The following is a 7,683-nucleotide window of genomic DNA, read 5'->3' on the forward strand; positions in this document are numbered from 1 at the left end:
CGGCATACATCCGGAAATGGAGATTGAAGCTCAGAGAGGCAAAGACGTTGTCAGCGGCCTTCCACAAGGAAGCCAAACATGAGCTCCAAGTGCACATCGATGGAACACTCCTGCCATACAGCGCTGAACCAACCTATCTCGGCGTGACATTGGACACGTCGAATCACTGCACAAGAAGTTAACAGCTCATGTGGCGTTGATGAGACGGCTGGTCCGATCAGGCTGGGGTGCTGGTGCAAAAACACTGCGTACGGCAGCCCTAGTCCTGGTCTACTCGACCAGTGAATATTGCGCACCGATCTGGTGTCGCAGCGCTCACACCCGCCTCATCAACCCCCCTATCAACAAAGCTTTGCGCATCATGATAGGATGCCTGCGTCCCACTCCTGTGGACAACCTTCCCATCCTCGCAGGCATCCAGCCCGCACAGGAACCACAGCACGTTTCGCCTGCCGGGCCTAACCATCTGCTCCACGATAGGCTCACTGCAACAGCGGAGCCTCCCCGGCGTCTGTAGTCCTGCAGCAATGCAGAGATCGTAACATCAGCGAGGCAGGATGGGCGGACCACATCTGGTGTGCTGAGTGGGAAGCAAACACCTCCAGACTCCGTGATTTCATCCCGGCCGCCGGTCCTTCCCCTCCCAGGATGGACTTACCCAGACCGGCGTGGGTGAGGCTTAATCGCCTCCAGACCGGCATCGGATGCTTCCGCTCATCGATGCACAAATGGGGCTTGGTATCCTGTGCGGCGTGCGAGTGTGGCGCCGAGGAACAAACTGTAGACCATGTCATCCAGGACTGTCCGATATACCGGACACCCAACGGAATGCATGGCCAGATGGTTTTGGATGACGATACGGTGACTTGGCTCCTAGAGGTGTGCCTGGATATATGGCACGGGTGACCCCTCACCCAGGCTCGGGGTGGTAAAAGGATAGCCCCTCGGCCCCAAGCCTAGGTAGGAGAGGACACAACACCTAACCCGCACGACGACAAAGAAGAACTGTCAGCATGTCTGACTCACAAGCGGGAGAGCTTGTCGAACATGGGTTTGAATCCCGCCCTGGGCAAGCCCTTAACATGGGTTACACAGTCATACAGGTACCTAGGCTTGGTGTTTACCTAGACAACAGGCTGGAATGGGCTGAAAATGCCAAGGCCATTTACAAGAAGGGACAGAGTTGACTCTACTGTACTTCCTGAGGAGGAATCAGGTCCTTTGATGTTTGTCGAACAATGCTCAACATGATCTACCAGTCTGTTGTGCCGTCTTTGCAGTTGTGTGAACTAACAGAATGTACAAGCTGATTAGTAGGGCGGACTCTGTTCTGGGTTCAGCCTGGACTCAGTGACTGCAGTGGCAGAGAGAAGAATGCTGACCAAACTGAAGGCCATCATGGACAATGTCTCCCACCCTCTTCGCGACACTCTGGTCAGGCAGAGGTGTACCTTCAGCGGCAGACTGATCCTGCCACGGTGCTCCACTGAGCGCTTCCTTAGGTCCTTCCTACCTGCGCCATCAGACCTTTTAAAGCATCCCCTGACTGGTGGGATGCCACGGTCTTGAACTGACATTTCAGATTCTGGTTCTATTGTTTTCTACTGCACTTTTTAAATACCGATGATTGTGCCTTTAAATTTTGTTTTTAACAGGACCTGAGGGGCAGGGGGGTCTTTATTTTGCCACACTGTGACACATACCTATCATGAGCGGCAACACGGCACACAGAACATACTGTACATGCAACTTTTGGGGACCGCTGGTGGAATTTGTTCCCTGTGTTCATCCAATCCCGAGCCATCCTCCTCCAGGGGCAGCCAGGAGGAGGGCCATGGTTCATGGCGCCCAGGGACAAAGTCCAACTGCTCAGTCCATGTCCTGGTCAGGGACTGACCTGACAAGCATCTGTTCTTCTTCATGTTTTTCATATTGGGTTCTTTGCGAGAAAACCCTTGTGAAAACGTGGAGAACATACACACTCTGCACAGAAAGCCCTAGAGACCTGTGAGGTGACAGTACAAGGTACTGCGCCACCATGGTGCACGTGAGCAATTCTGGGGTTCAGTGTCTTGCTCAAGGACACTTTGGCACACGCTGGCACCTTGTGATCTCTAGCTGGCCGCTCTACCTCCCGAGCTACATGCCACCCTAATGCCCTTGTTTATGCTGCACTGCCCACCCGCAACATCAAATTGCTAGCTTTTTGGTGGCGTAGTGGCTAATGCGGTGTTTATGTAAGGCTGTCATGTAAGGACCCGAGCCCAGCGTGAGGCCACGGATAATGGAAGAAGGACTGGTTACTGAAGTTATGCAACAATTCTCTCACAGGAAGCATGTGCCCTGAGGGATGGGGCCAATCAGCTGCAACTAAAGTCACTGAAACGTTTCCTCTGAACCCAAGAGAAACCCTAGACCTAAATTGAGGTTTTGGCTTAAGAGCAGTTGAAAAAATATCACTGTGATGGCTATTTTGACTACTGGGGACAGGGAACACAAGTCACTGTAACATCTGGTGAGTAATTGTATTCTGACTGATTTAAAAATCTGCTATAGGCTACAAATACATGTGTGTGCATTAAAAACACGCTATGGATCAATTTAAACAGAATTTCAGAGATCAAAGCAAATGTTCAGGTTTTGTCATCAGCTTCCACTGGCACTTCAAGGCTGGAACAGGTTGGTTTATTACTTTGAATGGTTTTGTACTAAGTGTTCATCAAATTAATCACTGTGACTACTACTTCGACTACTGGGGTAAAGGGACCATGGTGACCATAACAGCAGGTAAGAAAACAGTTATTATCCATATTATGTTGACAATTAATTAATTAATAGTTAACTTAAATAAGTATCTTAAAGGCTTAAACAAGTCTGTAAACCCATTGGTAATGTCTGAAGTTTTTGATTGATTTGATTGAAAAATCTAAATTCAAAATTTCTGTGGTTTTTGAGAGCTAGTTTATGGTTTTTGTGCTAAGTCTGTATTGGATCTTATCACTGTGACGGTGCTTTCGACTACTGGGGAAAAGGCACTATGGTTACCGTCACTTCGGGTAAGAAATGTATCATTTCACTAAAGCTATGCATTTGAAAGACTATTCAGTTATATTCCTGGATATCTTTTCATGTAGATATGTTTCATTCGACGATATAACGGTAAGGTCTGTGTGGATGGTATCAAAATGTAATTTGATGCACCTTAGTTTTTGTATATAGCATGTAATGACTTTCTGCACTGTGATAACGCGGCTTTTGATTACTGGGGAAAAGGCACTATGGTTACTGTTTCATCAGGTAAGACATGTCCAGTAATTCAATGTCTTAGCTATACCAACATTATCTCCGAATACTATTCAATCAAGCTGCCATGGGTAATAGATCATGAGAGACTTTTTATATCAGTTAGTGAGTGCAAGCAGCACTGTGGTACGCCTTTGACTACTGGGGTAAGGGTACAACGGTAACTGTCTCAACAGGTAAGGAATTTAGAAAGATTTGATCTGATTATATTGGGAATAAATAGCCTACATAAGTCAAAGAAACAATGTTGTGTTTTACTTTTGTTCAGTAAAGTGTGTTGCAAGCTTGTGCTAATAGTAGAACATGGTCATTGTCATTCTCAGGTCTGTCAGTTGCCCCGACCGTGTTTCCTCTGGCACAATGTGGTTCTGGAACCGGGGACATGCTGACTCTTGGTTGTCTTGCCACCGGCTTTACACCGGCCTCTCTGACCTTCAAATGGACCGACCCGAACAAAAGCGCAATAGACTCCATCCAGTACCCGGCTGTCCGGACCAACGGAAATTACATGGCCGTCAGTCAGGTCAACGTTAAAAAACAAGACTGGGACGCCATGAAGACTTTCACTTGTGATGTGGTACATTCTACAGGAAACACAAAGAAAGAGATTACTAAAACTTTACCTCCAACTAAAAAACGTAAGTTTAACTGATATTTTTGGAATATTTTGGGAATATATATATTTGTCTTAGCCTACTTAATGCTCTAATTAATGTGACTGAGTTAATGGGCCAACCTCAAAGTATGGTCTGGGATGTACCACATTTACAGTAATAACACATTTACTAGCTTTTTAATTTAATAGCTGATGTTGTTAAATTATTTTTTAAGGGTAAATGATTACGTTTGTGTAGCCACAATCCAGTAGCTAGCAGATAATTAAAATAAATAAATAAATATATATAGGCTATATATATATATGTATGTATATATAGGCTATATATATATATATATATATATATATATATATATATATATATATTATATATTTACAACACTGTGCTAAATGATTAGTTGGAACAGTACAAGGAGTATTTTGTTTCATATCAACGATGGTTATTATTACTATTATTATTATTATTATTATTATTATTATTAGCCTATTATTTTACACATTTGGACATAAATTGTGATGTTTAGTTTTTTATTAATCTATTTTACAAAAGCTTGTTTCTTAGCAGCAAAAACAAGAACAGTTTAGAAATGTGAAATATAATATTTTCCCATTTGTTTGGTCTTATCACAGGCTCAGAAAATATTGCAAGCGGCATATGATATTGATTTTGTATCCCGAATACAATCTTGTTTATAGATTTCATTACATCTATTCATGCACTCTGCATTATATTAGCCATATCTAGTTTGTGCTAAATAATCTAGCCTCTGTACCATGTGGTCTAAAAAAAACAATCTTGCTGTTGATATAAAAACACCCATCTGATCAATCACCTTACACTTAATATACATTTCATACAGAGGATTATAATGATCATAAGTGTGATGGCTGCTGAACAGATACAGCACATGCATCAAGATATGCTGATAGCTGATGGTCCACTTGCTGCTCTAGATTGTATAATGTTGTTACAAATAGTTCCGTAATACTTTCTTTATCGGCTATTAAAACAAACTACTAATAGCAAAATAAATAAAGTCAGATCATGTCAGCTCCACGCTGTAATGAAAGACTAGAGATTATATGGCTTGCCCATGCTACTCTGACTGGCTACTGACTGATCTCACCTATTCGGCTTTGTCCACTCTCATCTGTCTGCTCAACCACGTCATGTCCAGTGAAAATGTTCTATACTGTACAGATTGTATGTGTAATATGTGCACCGTGAATTTGTTCACCTTTGTACATCAGGCTTGTGCAGTTACAGTATGCAGATAGTGAGGCCAAACATGAAAGCTATGCCTTTTATAGTGACTTCAAGTATCATTGATTATAGAGGAGATTAAAAGTAATCAAGCCACTCTAATTAAATTGTTACAGTAGGTTATTTAGTTCAATAGGGGGTTCTACAAATTAGGTAGCAAGGGTGTAGGGGGTAAAGCTATATAAAAAAAAAAAATCACAAATGGGTGAAGCTATATGACAGACTAGGTGACCCTCTCCATTGCAGCATTAAGTTCCTCTGTTGGCTTGGGCGTATTTCGTTTGTTTGTTTCTTGGCTTCTGCATACATATACCGTACGTGTCTGTTTGTTTCTGGGCTTCTGCATACATATACTGTATCGTGGGTGTCTGTGTTTGTTTTTCAGCTGAATATCTGCTGGGCCCGTCTCTGTTCGTCATGACCCCCTCCCCTAAAGAGGACAATGAGACGGCTTCCTTCGCCTGTGTAGCCAAAGACTTTTCGCCCAAACAGCCTCACACCCTCAGATGGACCAAAAAGGGAAAGGGAATAACAGGGTTATATCAGTTCAGTGCGATTTCTGAGAGGAAAGAAGGTGACAATACTCTGTACAGCGCCACCAGCTATCTCCAGGTCAAAGAGAGCGAATGGATAGATGAGAATGCCGAGTTCACTTGCACATTTGAGCACATAACTGGAAATCTAACAAAATCTGTGAAGTACTCATCCTCAGCTGGTAAGTTAAATACTTTTTACAAGTAAAATATCTTTAAAACAATTGTCTTCTTTGCCAGGCAAACACAGTGTAAGATGTCCTTTCCCTGGTTCTTTCACTAACAACACTGTTGCTGTCAAACCATGATAAGATACCAATACATGAAAGAAAATGGCCCATACATCTGTAGTGCTGTCCTAGTCTTCCTTTCAAAGGATTATAAGAGATCAATGTGAGATCAATGCGTAGGAAAGAAAACCGTGAAAAAACAGGCTTTTGTTTTGTTGTTGTGTTGGTGGCTTTGTACAATAATCGAAATAACCTTTCTCGGCAGGTCCATCCAGTTGCACCAGTGTGAAGATTGAGATCATACCACCCACTGTTGAGGACTTGTTCCTCCAGAACAGAGACAAGAAGACAGTTGAGCTTGCGTGCCATGTGGAAGAGGATGAGAACTCCTCAGGCGGCCTCAAGAACATCACATGGAAGGATGAAAATGAAAAACCCCTGACCAGCACAAGGAGCCGTTCCAGTGAGAATGAGTACCTCTTCATTGACACGCTGCGCATTCCATATGAAGACTGGGTAAAAAGAGCCGAGTTCACCTGTGAAGTTCTACATGCTGAATTCCACGGTAACCATGAGATAAGAACATACAGAAGATCTGTTGGTAAGACAACCTTATTTTACTTTCTCACCCCCAGTCTGCATACAAATGTAATAAGTTGAGTGTAGATCAGTAATTCCATTTGTTGGAAAATCTTTTGTCACCCCAACAATAGGCAGAGGGGTCTGCTGTATTCTTATAATGTATTTAATCTCAGAGGTGAATACTGTAGGTCCACTCAGAGCTCAGATGGAATGCTCTTGCTATGCATACAGAAGAAAAAAGCTGATGGTCACTGTCAATTCATCATTGTCTTTGCTTTTCATCAATTTTTTTTAACAGCAGAGATCACCAAACATCATTGATGAAAGGTGTTGCATTTCAAGAACATGCATCAATGAACGATTGTTTATGTACAGTATGCTAAAGGTGTGCTGGTATATGCACAACCTACTCAATGTTGGGGGAGAAGGCTTAACTGTGTTCTCATGCTTTCAGAACCTAAAACAGTTTGGAAGCGTCCCTCTGTCTTTCTGCTGGCTCCGGCAGAACAAACCAGCAGTGACACGGTGACCCTGACTTGCTACGCTAAAGACTTCTATCCCAAAGAGATTTTAGTCAGCTGGCTGATTAACGACACCATTGTGCTTAAGACTTCAGAGTTCCAGTCCTACACCACCAGCACTATTAGCACAAGCGACCGTCTCAGATTCTCTGTCTATAGTCAGCTCACCATGTCATCCAATGACTGGCATGCAAACGAAGGGGTGTACAGCTGCGTAGTTTACCACGAAGACATTCCGGAGACTACCAAAATGCTCGTCAGAACCATGGACCACACCTCCAACAAACCCAGCCTGGTCAACCTCAGTTTGAATATTCCTCAGAACTGCAAGGCCCAGTAGAGGTTGTGTGGTGTTGCTTTGTATGACGCTCTGTATGTTTGTTTGTTTGTTTGTTGTTTGTGATATGGCATGCTGTATGTCCTTGAAGTGCATAATCAAAATCAAAATAAAAAAGTTGAATTCATAATCCTGTTGAACTATGTCCTGTGCCGTTCCTATTCCTGTACCCCGCCATAGTAGTAAGGCTAGTTAAGCTACGATATGGTACTGTATCTAAACAGTTGTCTGAATCTGGCAGTAGTTTATTGACTAGTGAGTTTCGGGCAAAGCTATGCATTAAGTGCCTCAGTCATT

General features: G+C 43.1%; 1 gene segment (V, D, J or C); it reads left to right on the top strand.

Moving 5' to 3' along the window:
- The window catches only part of LOC311309692 (Ig mu chain C region membrane-bound form-like), a 117,927-nt gene extending 110,471 nt beyond the window's left edge, over positions 1-7,456 (top strand). Inside the window, exons 3-8 of the C gene segment in view lie at positions 2,454-2,515; positions 3,423-3,479; positions 3,627-3,941; positions 5,569-5,898; positions 6,212-6,547; positions 6,983-7,456.
- Positions 7,457-7,683: the final 227 nt, after the last annotated feature.

This window comes from Borostomias antarcticus (genome assembly GCF_949987555.1).
Source record: "Borostomias antarcticus genome assembly, chromosome: 5".
NCBI lineage: Eukaryota > Metazoa > Chordata > Actinopteri > Stomiiformes > Stomiidae > Borostomias > Borostomias antarcticus.